Below are 16,424 nucleotides of genomic sequence, written 5' to 3'. Positions count from 1 at the left end.
AAGAATTTGGTTTCATAAAAAAATATACACAAATTTACTACATTCTTTCTTTTATAGTTTCGGTATGCTAATAATCAGAGTAACACCCATTATGAGAATAATAGGTATGCTTTAAATAACAAAATAATTGATAAATTCTTATAAATATAAAGAAACGGAAATAATCAATGTTTATTACTAATAGCACATTTTACAAGAAGTATGAAGGTACATAAGTATGATATTGTAACATTGATAATATCAGGAAGATTGTTCATCATCAGGTCAAAATTACATCTAACTGTTATCACATGAAAAAAAAAGTAGGTAAGATTACATATAATGTTGTTATCAGCATATTACAAGTTTATTTATTTTATTGATTTGAATCATTTTGATGTCATCAGAGTCATCAAACTTGTTTCAATGATGTCATCTGAGTCTACCAATGAAAACCGTTATTTAATGTAGGTAGATATATATAAATTATTACATCAGTACGTAAGTATATAAATTTGCACTTGATCGGCACATTTACTTAGACAAAAACAGAAAAATTTGGCTCACTTATCGATTCGGTGAGTAGTTTTTAAGATATCACCGAAAATCTGCAAGAAAAGTTATTTCGGAGCGTAATTGGACATATTTTGAAAAATCCATATATATTAGCGTCAAACGGCATTATCCTACATAAATCATAGAAGCAAATTGTGTATTGATTATGTGAATAACGGCAAATTACTGAGCCATGGTCTGAAGAAAGATGAAATGAATTTGATTTTTAAGTCTTTTGTGTTCTAATTATTCAAAATAATACTCTAGTTTTTATGAGAATCACAAAAACAATAATTTTTTAAGGAGCGTCCTTGAACTTTTTTTTTTGTTTAACTAGATAATTGTTAGAAGGTTGATCGGGCATTCAAGTCACACATTGATAAAAATCTGAATTTCCCATATGTTATGAATTGCTAGCTCATTCGTATAAAATAATTTTAAAGTTTTCATGTAATTAATCATATAAATTAAGCAGTGAACAACTTTTTTTAATTAAATCTTGTACATAGTCTGACGAAGAGTTTTGTAAATATTAATTAAAAAGATATAGAATTCACGAATTAAATTAATTAAATCGGATGTAATTAAATAATTACATCCAATTAGTGATGTTACATGCTATTTCTAAAATTTTGAATTTCTGTTTAAAGAAATTTAAAGTAAATTGTAAAATTGCCTTTTAATGTCCAATCAACCTTAACTTGATAAATTAAGCAAAATAATGGATTGTAATTTTTGTGCTTGTTGATACAACGGCGCCGTGGCTTAGTTGGTTAAAGCGCCTGTCTAGTAAACAGGAGATCGTGAGTTCGAATCTCGCCGGGGCCTACTAAGAAATTTTTTTTAAATTCAATTTTAAGCAAATTTTGTATTGTTTATTATACATAATTAACAAAAAGTCCCTTATATAAGGAACGGTAAAAAATCAAAGCTTAAACAATTCAAAATTTATGTTGCAATTTTGTTTAATCCTTTCAAAAGATAAACTTTCTGAACAGTTTCTAATTTCTTTATATCTTTTATTAAAATTACGCACTTAATTAGATATTTATTACACAGATTTATACCAAATAATAATAGGTAGATTTCACTATTTTTTTTTTTTTGATTAAAATTGATAAAAGATATCTATGTATATAATTAGTAATAAATATTATTTTTTATATATAAAAATAATAATAAAAAATTATTTGAAAATAATAATAATTTTAATATCATTTTTTTTTTACTTCCTCATAGATTAGAGCATGTCAGTATATTATTTTTGTTACATAAAGCCATAAGGTATATTTTGATGATACCTACACAGATAATTGGATAAATTTTTCTACCTTTAAATAAAGTTGGTTTATTATTTTGAATAAATAATAAACCTTTATAGCTAAGGCTAACACGATCAGTATTATTGAGCAATACATCGAACGTCTAAGGAGTTTATTAAAGCAATAATATTGACAACATAAATATTGAATACAATTAAACGTCTAGTTCATTTCATACGATCAATATTATTGGGTCAATATCGATATTGATCAATTTATTGATCGTCAAGTATAACAATACTTAGAAACAATATTAATTTTGATGAAAAAATTTCGAAGATAATAAAACGATTTAAAAAAGATCCATCAATATAATTGGCGGATCCATGGTTTTATTATACTCCGCTTTTTTTTTTCAAAAGGTGCTGTCCCTATTCAAATCATGACTTTAATTGTCAATATTATTGAATCGTATATTGTTTAACTACTTACAGGTAGGTTGCAGATTCGAATCCAGGCAGCGGTAATCTGATCAATTAATGCAACTCACCCCACCTACGTCATAAATCGTATAATTGAATATAGTTTAAAATAATATAAAGATTAAAAATAATGATGTGGATGGCCTCTTTTATAGATGGATGTATGAAAAACGGAGGTTTACTCTCCATCATTGAATTGTATGTGGGGTATCTAAGGCCTAACGTTACCGTATTTTAAGTCAAAAATATTGCTTCAATTATATTCATCATGTGAGGCTAGCCCAAGGGAAGAACCAAATATCCCGTCGATATTTGATACGAATGAAAATTTTATTTTTCAATTAGGAAAGCAAGATTATATGTTTCAATACAGATGTAAAATTTTCACTGAATTTCAAACACATCCGTCTATCAATCCGTTAATATTTATTTGCAATATAAAACCTTGAAAAATACCCGAATAGGCCACGTGATAAAATTTACACGCGGCCAATTTTGCTACTTACCTACAAATAAGTTTTCGTTTTTTTTTTTTAGTACTTATTATAACTTTTAAAATGACGTGGCAGATGATACGTTTTTTCCAAAACCGCATAATTCAAAATTACGATTTTTTTTTGGGAAAATATTATTTTTGCATGATTAAAATACCAGGATCATTTATTATAAAAATATAGGCAAATATTTCGTCATTGAACAAAAATTAACAAATAAATATAATTATAAATTATTTCAAAACATTAATTTTCTAATTAATAAATTGAATGCGAATAATGTAATTAAAAATAATTAAATGTTGCGCGTAAAAATTTTATATTTTAGTAATAAAAAATAACGCAGTTATAGTAATAAAAATTTTTAGGCTTTCACTACTAGGTATACGTAAAGATTCCATCATGTAAGTGAGATAGTTTTGGGCTTAGCTCGGTTAAACTATGGGTAAGAAACGGATGAAGGATTTTCAAAGAAGCTCGCAATATTAAATAGATAATAATTATAGAGACGCATAAAAGGAACTTTTAAACTTTTATATTACTAACAGCAAAGTCTCCTGGAAAATCAGAAAAATTATTGCTATTATAAAATGTAAATTTTTGTCTACACTTTTCATTAATTTTTTAGTAGGTATAATAAAAAAAATATTCCTAAAACTAAGCTTTTCCTGCCATAGGTTCATTCAATTATTCTTTCTGCTGTTTTTCGGTGAATGAATTTAAAAAAAATGTGAAAATTATTGTTGCACACTTAAATAGTGTCTAAATTTACGGATTTATAATTAATTTTAAAGCTGTACAATTATTTTAATCATAAAACGCAAAGTTTTAAATGTTTTAGGAGATTTTTACCTTTGATCACATATATCGCCTTACAATTTGCGATAAATGGAAACACTGGTTATCCCGGACATTTTTCAACATTTTGTACATTCCACCTTTGTGCTCCAGAAACTAGGAAATTTTGAAATTGTTTTTTTTTTTTAAATCAAATACTTCTAACAGATTTTAGGCCAGGCCTCATCCTGAAGTAGAAAATATTTGTATCGTGTTAGTCATTTAAGTCACATTTTAAAGCGGAATAATTATGGAAATCGATCGATACGTTACCTTTTTCTTTAATTTTGGCATTTTGGTTTTCGGGAAATTATTCTTTCCCTTCAATACTAATACGTAAAATGTGATTTTTTTATGTTTCCTTCAAAAAAAATTTGAAATTTTAAAATCGTTAGAATTATGTGACGTAAGTCATACTTATGGAACCTGTGGAAATTCAATTCAATTCAATTTATTCAAACTCTTTTAAACATGACAAACATTGTATAGAACATGTCATAAAACAGGAATTGTTCACAAAACATGCACGATTAGCCTCTTTTATAAAGTCACACATTAAAATAGTTAATAAAAACAATTCATGAGAGCCTATTACTGAAAATTTAAAAAATATGTTGATATTAAAAATTACGCAAAACATAATTTAAGAATTATTTTCTTTTGGTGGCAATATTTGACGTGATTAAAAACACGCTAATAATATTTAATATTTTTATAATTTTTACTGATTATTACAAATTATATTGCAATAATTGTAAGTAGGCTTAAATACATAGGTACGTACTTATAAAAATCAGAAAATTGTTAATTTCAATTACCAAATAGTCACACATCAATCACATAAATTATGTGTTTATAGTTGCAATAATATATATATAAAATAATTTGAAAATAATCGTGTAAAGAAATTAAATTGTTTTACAATTTAATTTTTTACAATTAAATAAATGTATTGTTATAAAATATTGCTACTTTATCTATAATATAAATTTAATGACTGTGATGTCCTAACCATCTGTAAATCACGTTCCATAGAAAGAACAAATTGGGCAATGATATAAATTGTATATTACAGAACTTATTAAGATTACTATCTTCAGAAAATATATACATAATATTTTTTGCGTTTTAAGGTTTGTTAGATTAAAGAGTGAAACTTTTTCATATCCATCTTAGTTTTCGAAACATCGAAATTCTTTTAAGATTTAAACAAGTATTGACTTCCAAAAATCATACCTTTTTTCAGAAAGAAAACTTGTAAATGAAAAAAGTAAGCCTTACATTTATAATGTACTAAGGTACGAAAGGAATATAGTTGTGTCCCACGACACCTCTTGTGCTCTTGTTCTTTTTAAATTAGGAGAGTTAACTACGTAAAAAACAAATGTTAATAAAAATAAGATTTTAAGTTGGAAACGAAAATCATTTAAATGGAATTAACGAATAAATAACCTTCAAAGATCCTCAAAGAAAAGGATTTATCATTTGTTTATATTAAGTGTTTATAAGTGTTGAGAATATCAATAAATGTATACAATGTTTGTATATGTTGAAGCTTTCAAGGTGGGCGCATTAAAATTTATTTTCTTAGAAACTAATCAATTATGAAGTATCTATCTAATTTTTTTTTTTAATTTTAAGATTTTAAAGAAAAATTTGAGACAATACTCGGTAATAGCAATGAACACAGCATTATTATTAGATTTATCTTTATCTTACATGTATAAAATTTTATTATACCTACAGTAGAACCTCGAAAAAGTAAAAACCTCTATAAATTATTACATTTTTTTGTTCCCTTCTCCTCAGAGCCTAAAACTTATATAACTAACCTTCTATAACTTAAACGAATAATTTCGGCATTGGAACTCAGTAACTTCAAGTAATGTTTTGACGACCTTAATAATATCAACCATCTATATTTATAACGCAATATAAATAATCTCACTAAACAATAATCAATAAACAAAAAACATAAACTCACTAAGTAAAATAGGAACCATTAAGTACATATTCCTTAACTTAAAACCTTAGTAAGTTAAAAATTCGATAACTCAATCTATATAACATTTCTCTTGGTTTTTAAATTATCGAGGTTTTACTGTATTGACATCCACTCAACCTATAATCAACACTTAACTTCTCTTTACCCCTAGATTACTTTCATTGAAAAGGCAAGTCACGTTTTAAGTCACTATATGTATACTTTTTGTAAACAATCTTAGTCGTAACATTATTAAAATAGTAATTCTGAAACACAAGAAACATTTAATAGTAAATTACGTCAAAATCCATCGATTTGATTTTAAGATTAGCCTTTTGAAACACGCACTTACAAACAGTTTTATATGTTAGCACAGCGGATCAGGAAAACTGCTGATCCGCTGCAAATACGATAGGTATCTTATTACGATAGAAATCTTATTGAGATATTTTCTAGCATAATTTCATTAAATGTCTGATGTGAGATGTCTAGTATCCAGGTATTTTCAGAAAAAACTGAAATGTTTATAGTAAATATTGTGAATCGTTCATAGAAGTGCAATATTAAGTATATTTCTATAAATATTAAATATAGTCATAGTATAATAAATTGAAGTAAATTTTATTTTCTACAATTTTGAATTTGATAATGTATTAATTACATTTTCTCACTGGTTACCATAAATAATTAAATAGAAATTCGATGAAGCAAATTCTGAAACGAAGTAGTAGATACTAGTTTCTTTTTCATTGAAAAAATTAATTGAAACTGTGTGAGAACTGTGTATCTAAGGTAGGGTTTCCACCTCCAAGTTTTGGAAAGTCGAGAGATAAACCCAAAAGTCGAGGTTTAAATAAATATTGTCCAAGTAATTTACAATTAAAAAAAAATCTTTTTGACTGAACTCGGAAGAAATTATGTTGATATCGGGAATCGGGAGAGTCAATACGATTTCGGGAGCCTCCCGATCAAATATGGAGAGGTAGAACCCTAGTATAAGGAAATTTTCTATATTTTTTTGTATATATTATACGATCGTTAATTTTTCAATGAGTAATTATAATTAATGTTTCTCATATTTTATTATTTTGCTTTTATAATAATTAATTAAAATATAATTAGAGAAGTTTATTATTTATACGGAAATAGCACATTATTATAACAAATAATACCGCTAACAAATTATTGCTAATTTATGATTAAATAACAACTGAATTAAATGTTACATTATGAATTTAAAAAAAAAAATTATGTATGGAGTAGAAAAACTTATTATAAGTAATAAACTAATAATATTTCTATCTAAAAAAAAAAAGACGATGATATTGCCTGAAAATAATCGGATTATCAGTTAAAAGAAAATTATCTTCTATTTTTATAATGTATGTAGCATTGTAGATAAAAAACTCCCAACATAATTTTTGCAAAATAAAATTTTCGATTTTCAAGATTTATTATACGAGATATGAAATTAATAAAAAAATGAAATTTAAAATACCTAAAATGAATCTTGAATCATTTTCTGTGAGGATTTGATGCAATATTTAAATTTGAATATCAGATACAAGTCTTCGGTAGTATAGTGGTCAGTATCCCCGCCTGTCACGCGGGAGACCGGGGTTCGATTCCCCGCCGGAGAGAAATTTTTTTTTAATTTTTTAGCCATTTTCATTTTTCATTTTAATAGAGGTGAAAGTTAATAGTTAAAACCAAAAAAGTGTAATTTCTCTTTGAAAATTCGTTATGAACATATTTGAATAATATTGACTGTAGTAGGAGTACCTGCCTTGAAACGGTCCTTAAGATGTTATTGGTATGAAACGCCTACTTCTGGTTTTCAGTTTTTATGCACCTATAATGATAGATAACAATCGGTAATAAAAAAAACCTATATATTACAAATAATGCAATCACGAACGTTAAAACTAAAAATAACACCTTTTCGGTTTATGACTTTTAAAAATTTGCAATAAAAAAAAACAAAAAGTCTTGGGTATGAATGCTGAACGAATAAATAATTATATAGTTTTAAGTATGTGCCATTGTGTTAGTATGTTAGTTATGTTAGTAAAGTGTTTTATGTGTCAAATTAAAAAATATACTTTAGGGTAAGATGTTGTACCGTGGAGACAAAATATCTTGTATCAATCTTCAATTTCTTCACCAATTTTGTTATCTTTGTGAAAGATGGAAAGATTATTGCTACTTTTGTAGATGATATTCAATCCTACTACCAGACTCGGATCCAAATATAGCTTCAGAAAAACTTTAATTGAGTCTAAACCGCATACAGCAATGTCTGGATAAGTGATGGATTCGTACTAATATAAATAAATCGGTTCAAATAACCTTCCAGGGGAATCCAGGGGAATGGCGTGATACTTTCACAAAAGGAAGATGTCAAATATCTGTGTATGCATCTGGATAAACGTTTAATTTGGCGAAAGCATACATTGGCCAAAAGAAAACAATTAAATATTCAATTCAATAAATATTTCTAGTTGCCAAATCGTGAATAACTCTAAATTATGGCTCGAAAATAAGTTATTAGTGTATTCAAACATTTTGAAACCTATATGAACATACGATATTCAATTGTGGTGAACTCCAAGTATTTTGCTTTGGGCTTTTCATAGGTTATTTCTTGCATCCTTATAAAGACAATCCCGATAAGAAGACTTCACTTGGATTTTTTAAGCCGAAAAACATTTATTTTCCTGCGGGCTATTATCTTGAACTATTTAACATGTTAAATTTTTAAAAATAACTAGGTACCCAAGGTACAATACACACCCATATAATATGTGAAATAACATTGTTTTAATAAAATATAAATAAAATAAATTGTTCAGTATATTTATTTATTTATTTATGTAATCTTTATATGCTTAATATTTATTATTACTTAATATTTTATGCATCTAATGGCTGATGTACAATATAAAATATTTAAATTTCAGAGTAAAAATGCAATTTCATTTATCCATGACGTTATGTTACCCATAAAAATTCTAACATATAAACTAGCGTAGTGAATATATTAAAAAGTTTCTAAATCTGGTTAAGAGTAGATTTTCACTTTCCGATTTTCGTAAACTCAAATTTAAATCGTATTTACAAGGATACAAGAGAATGGGCTAATTTTTACCCCAACAAAAGCTAGAGCTATGATTGTTTGACCGGTATTTATGTATTTCAATCTGTTCCCACATAGAGTACCATCTGAAGTAAAATCGTTATTAGACTCAGGGTTCCTCTTTTTCGTCCTGTGGAAAACATTTTAATTTTAGAAGTCAGCCGACTGTAATGATGTTATACTTGGTATCATAACAACTTCAGATTAAATTATTTCCTTCTGAAGTTGTTTTTAGAGCGTGATTTTGTAGTCGTCGGGGTTTTAGTTTTTGAACTTTTACACACTAAAGTTAGGATTACGATCCGATGTTAGTGAGTACCTCAATGTCAAATAAATTTCAAGAAAATTAAGTATATCATTATATTTCATGAGTAATTCAAATAATTTTCGAGAAAATTAAACCACATTTATAATTTTTATTAAAGTTTTATCCTGTAGTTACTTTTATCAAATTACTATAGACTGATTTTTGTTTTGTGGCGTTTTAGAAATCGCACATTTCTCTGCTCACCAAGTATTTAAAAACATTAATTTTGTATATTCATTTTAAAACCGACCAAAACAAAGACGTAATATGCGTTCGAATAAAAAAAATATTGTGTACCCGGCAGCAAAAAGAAGTAGCTTCAAGTAACATCCATTCTTCACCTTATAAATTCTTGACTTTTATCAAATGTGTGCAATAATGTACATTATTTTTTAATAGAAGAAATATTATTATTTATTCAAAACATCATACCTTTGCATACATATAATTAATTATTAATATTATAAATAATAGGTTTATTATTGTAATAAACAAAGGTCGGATTATATGCAACAACAAAAATGCTTTTTTCCTGATGTCGATTACAATGTTTTTTTTTTTCGTTAAAATTTGAAAATGTGCGAGAATTGATGACAAGATATCTAATCATAATTAAAATCGATTGATAAATATAAAAGATATAAGCAATTATATAATTTTTTTTCCATCTTATTCTTGCAAAACAACTTTTGATATGTCGTCTCTATGGAAATTACATGATATGACGTCACCAAGTGTTATTTTCCTTTCTTTCTATTTGTACCTACATTTAAATCTTTCATATTTTCGTAGTTATTGATGTTTTCCAATAAACGTAGTTTTTGAAGCAAAAAAAAAAATTTTAGGACAAAGGCCCATTATGATAGTTTTCTACAGTGTGTCCGTAAATATTCCCACTTTCCAGTATCAAGTAAAGTAAAGTTGCTTCCCACTGTCAGTCCCTATGTTCCCTCAGATCTTTAAAACTACGCAACGGATTTTGATACGGTTTTTTCTAATGAGAGTGTAATAAGAGAGTGACGTTTTCAATCAACAGGAAACACTGATTATTTTATAAGTTAATGTGATGTCGACAAAATTGTGAACAAAAGGAAGGTAAGTGCATATGAAGTGGTGGGTATAACACAATAATCTTTGTACTTAAAATTAATGTTTCCCATCGAAGCAGAGTAGTTCACAGCTAGTAAAATATAAATCCAACCTTTAATAATAATATCTAATACCTAATTTTATTCCTTTTAAAATAAAGACGCAGAACAATTTATTTTTAATCAAAAGTTTTGCAATAGAATATCAAAAAAAAAGATGTTTTTATTAAATGTTTTGAGTTCTGTAAAGTTTAATAACACTTCTCAAGGTGTTGAAAATTTAATAATAATTTATTATTCATTAAATTTAATTACTAAACATATTATATACAAAAATGAGTATAGTAATTTAATTGTTTCTCAATATAATATATACGTGAATGCATGCTTATAGATCGCGACATGTTTTTATAGCACGCATTTAAAAATTAAGGTAATTTAATTATTTCCCAATTTTATTCGTGGATACCTCTTTCGCGACATGCGTTTTTTAACACGAATTTAAAATTTAAGTAACAATATTAATGACTTAAGTCATTTATTTAAATGAAAAATTTCGATTTTGGTATTTAGGTTAATATTTTCATTTTATTGACATAATTTCAAGAAGTTTACAAATGGTGGAGGCTCCGAGAAGCATGTTTTTTATGTTATATGTAGATTAAATTATTAATTCTGGTTCAAAACACCAAAATGATAGCACATTCAAAACTAATATCGAGAATGAACTCTATTTTAGTTGTATCAGGAAGGATTTACTATAATTACTATGATCGGCACTCCTACATTCTTTTGATCAGATATACGTAATTTGTAACGCTCTTGCAGTTTTTGATACGCTAATCAATAAAAAAAATGATTAATATTATTATAAGATAACAATATTATGTCGGTGGAATATAATAGACAAAATAAATATAAAATTCATTATTGTTTTATATTTTTATTGTTACGGATATATGATTCTATAATTAATTCCTTGTTTGGAAATATTTCAAATGCATAATAATTATAATCATTATTATTATTATTTTTATTATTTTTATTTACTAATTTCTAGTTTTTTTATTTTATTTTATTTTTTTCATTATGTATATATTTATTATTTTATTAAATTTAATGATAAGTATCTATTGATTATTGTTTTTGTTGTATAAGAGACCATCTATATAATCAATTAAATATTGTATGGTATATATCTTACATTATAGCATGGGCAAACTTTTATATAACTTAATATTATGTAATTAAATTAGAATACAGCGGAACGGGAATCTCAAACTCGAAAAAATTTAATTGCTAAATTGAGTTATCGAGGCTCCACAGAAGTTTAAGGATGGATACCCAATATTAAATTTGAAGTTATTTTATTCAATTTAAAGTATGTTGAAGACTAAACTCCACTCTTTCGATTACATGGAAAAAAATAGTACTTTTCCGTGGGTTTAAGAGAAATAATCGAAATTGAAAGCGTCATTAACTCCGGGTTATTTTTGCCGGAAGTAGTTTAAGTTAGACAAAAATTAAAAAATATGATACGTAAAATTGACTCAAGTAAAAAAAAAACTAATTTTTGAAAACTATGCACTTTTTAGAATTATTTTATGCAAAAAAAATTGGTCCTTACCGTGGTTTTTGTAGAAATATTTGAGTTCAATTTTGGGAAAGTCATACTTTTATGTCATTTAAATGTCATTATGACATTATTTTATGAAAATTTCAAGTCAAATTACATACTTGTTTTATGATAAATAATTAATTAAAGATACAATATTAATTATTTCATACTTATAATTACTGATAATTACTAAAAAAAGTATTAGTATGTATGATTCTCTATAAAAATTAATTAAAAAATTAATTAGATGTACTACCGAATTTGACATGGTATCCATCCTTAAAAGTTATTCGTTCTATCAATACATTCTTTACGATATTAGATTAAGTTTAGAGTAGTGTATGATATATAAGTTTCAAAGAGATCTGAGATATATATTTTTGAAAATGAAAAAACTCTTACTTCTGAGGACTTGCTACTAACAAAAAACAAATTAAACTTGCCACACTTATAGTGCAATAAATAAGCCGGAAAATGTGGAAAAGTGGTGGAACAGCTCCGATATCAAAAATTTTTTGTGTGCGTATTCCTTAGACCTCTAGGAACATTCAGCCGCACTAACCTTGGCATAAGAAAAAAAAACTGAGAAAGTTAGGGTAGTTATCCCATCCCCAAAACTCTCCAAATAGTAACAGTGAAAACAAATCAATATTTCAACTCAAAAATCGTCTTCCGAGGGTTTTTGAGGTCGTCGATCATGAATTCAAGGTTAAAAAGCAACTGAATATGGTTGCAACCCCAATAAAACTACCCTTAAAGTGATAGAGACAAAAACTTTATTAAATTCAAAATTTTGCCTAAGAAATCGTGTCTCGTGAAGCTTTTAGGTTCCGTGTTCACAAATTTAAGGTCAAAAAGTAATTGAAGATTGTTTCAACCCCATTAAAACTACCCCTAGAAGTGTCAATGATAAAATAAATTTGAAAATTCTGAATTTCACCTCAGAAATTGTCTCTCTCTGGTTTTAGAAGTCATTGATAATGAATTTGAGGGCAAGAAGCAACTGAATGTAGTCCCAAGCCACCTCTAAAAGCCACCCCTAGAAGTGACAGAGAAAAAATTTAAAATTGTTCCTCGAATATCGTCTTTCGGGGGGTTTTTGGGGCCGCTGATCACGAATCCAAGGTCAAAAAGTAACTTGGATGGTTGCAACCCCATTAAAACTACCCCTAGAAATGTCAATGATAAATTAATTTTGAAAATACTGAATTTCACCACAGAAATTGTCTCTCTGCGGTTTTAGGAGTCGCTGATCATGAATTTGAGGTCAAAAAATAACTAAATGTAACAGCATCCTTATTAAAACCTCCCCTAGAAGTGAGTGATAAAATTTTAAATTTGAATTCTCTCCTCGAATATCGTCTTTCGGGTAATTTTGGGGGCGGTGATTACGAATCCAGGGTCAAAAATAGCTGAAGAGGGTTGCAAACCCAAAAAACTACCCCCAGATGTAAAAATGATAAACATTTAAAAAAATTCAAAATTTTCAAAATTTTTTAATCATTCACACTTCAGGGGTAGTTTTAATAGGGTTGCAACCATCCAAGTTACTTTTTGACCTTGAATTCGTGATCAGCGATGCCAAAAACCCCCCGAAAGACCATATTCGATTAAAAATTTAAAATTTTATCTCTGTATCTTCTAGGGGTGGCTTTTAGGGGTGGCTTGGAACTACATTCAGTTGCTTCTTACTCTCAAATTCATTATCAACGACTTCAAAAACCGCAGAAAGATAATTTCTGAGGTCAAATTCAAAATTTTCAAAATTTTTTAATTATTGACACTTCTAGGGGTAGTTTTAATAGGGTTGCAACCATTTTCAGTTGTTTTTAAACCTTGAATTCATGATCAGCGACCTCGAAAACCCTCGGAAGACTATTTTTGAGGTGAAATATTGATTTGTTTTCACTGTTACAATTTGGGGATGGGAAAACTACCCTAACTTTCTCAGTTTTTTTTCTTATGCCAGGGTTAGTGCGGCTGAATGTTCCTAGAGGTCTAAGGAATACGTACACAAAAAATTTTTGAAATCGGAGCTGTTCCACCACTTTTCCACATTTGATGGTAATTTCCGGCTTATTTACTGTAGTATTAGCTTGTTTTTATATCCTATTCAAGTTTGTAACGCTTAGAAATTTGATGATACATTGATATAAACAAAAGTTTGGTATAGGTGTTCAACGAAAATATATATGTATCTGATATTTTTACAGCGTACTAAGACGTAAAAGGTTCAAGCAACATCGGTCAATTGATAGAACATAAGTTTATTAACAACTTTTGTTTGAAACATTTTTTCGTAAATATCCTTTCCGTGAGGGACCAAATCTTAAGTTCTTTGTTAGTTCCCATTTTCTCAATAATTTTAAAGATAGAGAGTTGAAAATTTGTAGGTAAAGCTTCAAATAGTGAGTCTATTGTTTGTTTGTTTTTTTTTTTTTATATTAAATCCATCTGATAATATTAAGGGGGCCAAAGTGGTCAATTTTTGGAGCTCTATTTTTTATTTGTAAATTTTTTGAAATTTTCGGGTGGAAATAGCGGCTACTTTATCCTTCATGAATTCTTTTTTTTAAAGCTTATACATATAAATAATACAAGCACTGATATTCAATACTTTTTATATAAGGTATTTAAACAATTAACTCAGCCGATTGTTTATTTTCACATGTTTATTAATTATAGGTATTTAGTCCTCAAAGACATGGAAGTTTTTCAGTTTAAAATGTAAGAACTGTCAGACAGAATAAAATATGTTTATTTTGATAAACCAAGCGAAATTTTTTTTAAATTTCCATAAACGAAATATGAAATTCGAATAAACTTATATCATATTTTCGCTTATTAATCAAAAATCGATATATTGCTCTTCGTAGCGTCATATAAAGATTGATCTTCCTCTACAACACGCCAATTTTAATAAACTTAGTGTGATATTCTACTATTTTTAAATTTACTAATATAGAGGTGATGACTTGCGCTCGTTGACTGATACTCCTATTCCTATCTAACAATATGTTGTTTAAAATTAAAGAAAAAAAAAACTCGTATTAAGATTTAAGATTTTTGTAAAAATTTGGTTATATATCTAACAATATGTTGTTATATAACCAAATTTTCTTCGGTAATTAGTCCAATCTAGCACTATGCGAGTTCTGACGTACAAGAATTTGATCATGTTCGATAAATCTGAGACTCTCATTTTTACAAAAATCTTAAATCTTAATACGAGTTTTTTTTTCTTTAATTTTATCCACGTTACACTGATTTGTCTTGGCTTATCTATCATGGTGTGAAATGATGATCAATAAAATTACTTGAACACATGTCTTTTTTTATGTTGTTTAAAGATGACAGAATGAAATTAGAAGATTTAAAGTAATTATCCATTACACAATTTTTTTAACACTTTAAGTAATACATTCATTTAAATAATTAATTTATAATTAAATAAAGTAATAGATGTAAGTTTATTAATGTAAATATTATACAAATCGTTAATAGAGTTTATTATTATATACTTATGTTTATTTATAAAAAAGTATTATTAGTATTGTTATTTAACTTTAAGAGTACAAAAAAATAATAAGATTTATTTATAAGTAATTGAAGTGAAATTGTTTTTTATTGCAGGTATAATTACACAATTGAAAAGAGCAGAATTACTTAGACTACAGATTAGGGAACAATTCTGATCTCTGAAAAACATTTCTAAAGTTTATTACTATGGGGTACTTTTAGGTCCACAAGCAGTTCGATTCAACCGATATTTTTTTAAGAAAAACAATAATATATGATCAATAATACGATATTACTGTGACAATTAGACATTAAACAAAGTTTGTAGCGCAAGAGCTATGGTAACTAAGCAAATTCCCTCAGAGATTGGAAAAAAAACACGAATGTTCCATTTCTAATTTTTTAAGAATTTTTTTTTTTTTTGGAAACGAATCGCCTAGAAAAAAAATCACAAGAGTACTTTTTTGCTTCAACTGATCAAAAAGTACGAAATAATTTTTTATTTTGAAAAAATTCTAAATTTTATACTTTGCGCACATCCCCTCTACTCCTTGTTTATCTATCGATTTTTCCTTTACGGAAGAAATTCGATAATATTATGGTGATATTTGAGAATAAAATATAAAATCGATCCCCGTTGGCTAACAAACTGCATATCAGCGTTTCATTAACAAAGGGTATTCCCATGCTCTCTATTAGAGCGGTTTGGTTACGTCTTCAAATTAGTGCGAAATAAGTGACGGTATTAACAATTACAAATTTTGCTTTTTGTATTTAATTTCCAGTAATACCCAGATCTTAAATTATGGATACGAAATTAATTACGTAAAAGTTAAAGGTTAGTTTTAATAATGTTTCATCAATATTTGCAATATTAACATAATAAATAATACAATTAATCATAGTTAAAAGATACTGAGAATTTCAATTGCACTTGATAAGTCTTCTCAATCACTTAATTAATTGACTTATACTTTTGACATGCGTTGAAGAAAATTGAAATTCAACTTTTAAGACCAAATTGTTTTTTGGATTTAAACGTTCAGGTTTGTTTTTGTTTTTGCCACATGGAAAGTTGGATTATCTATCTATCCAGAAAATTGAAATAAATTAATTGATTTTCAAGCCCGAATTTTCAACTTTCGTATTCACTTTGAAAATAA

The 16,424-nt window shown here is 27.0% G+C and overlaps 1 non-coding gene across 1 annotated transcript; it reads left to right on the top strand.

Annotated features, from left to right (window-relative positions):
- Positions 1-1,288: 1,288 nt before the first annotated feature.
- On the top strand, positions 1,289-1,362 carry Trnat-agu. The gene has a single exon. It is a non-coding gene; the product is annotated as a tRNA-Thr (tRNA).
- Positions 1,363-16,424: the final 15,062 nt, after the last annotated feature.

This window comes from Chrysoperla carnea, chromosome 1, assembly GCF_905475395.1.
Source record: "Chrysoperla carnea chromosome 1, inChrCarn1.1, whole genome shotgun sequence".
Lineage (NCBI taxonomy): Eukaryota > Metazoa > Arthropoda > Insecta > Neuroptera > Chrysopidae > Chrysoperla > Chrysoperla carnea.
The sequence above is the reverse complement of the archived record's forward strand: the minus strand, read 5'-3'. Positions and strand labels throughout refer to the sequence as shown.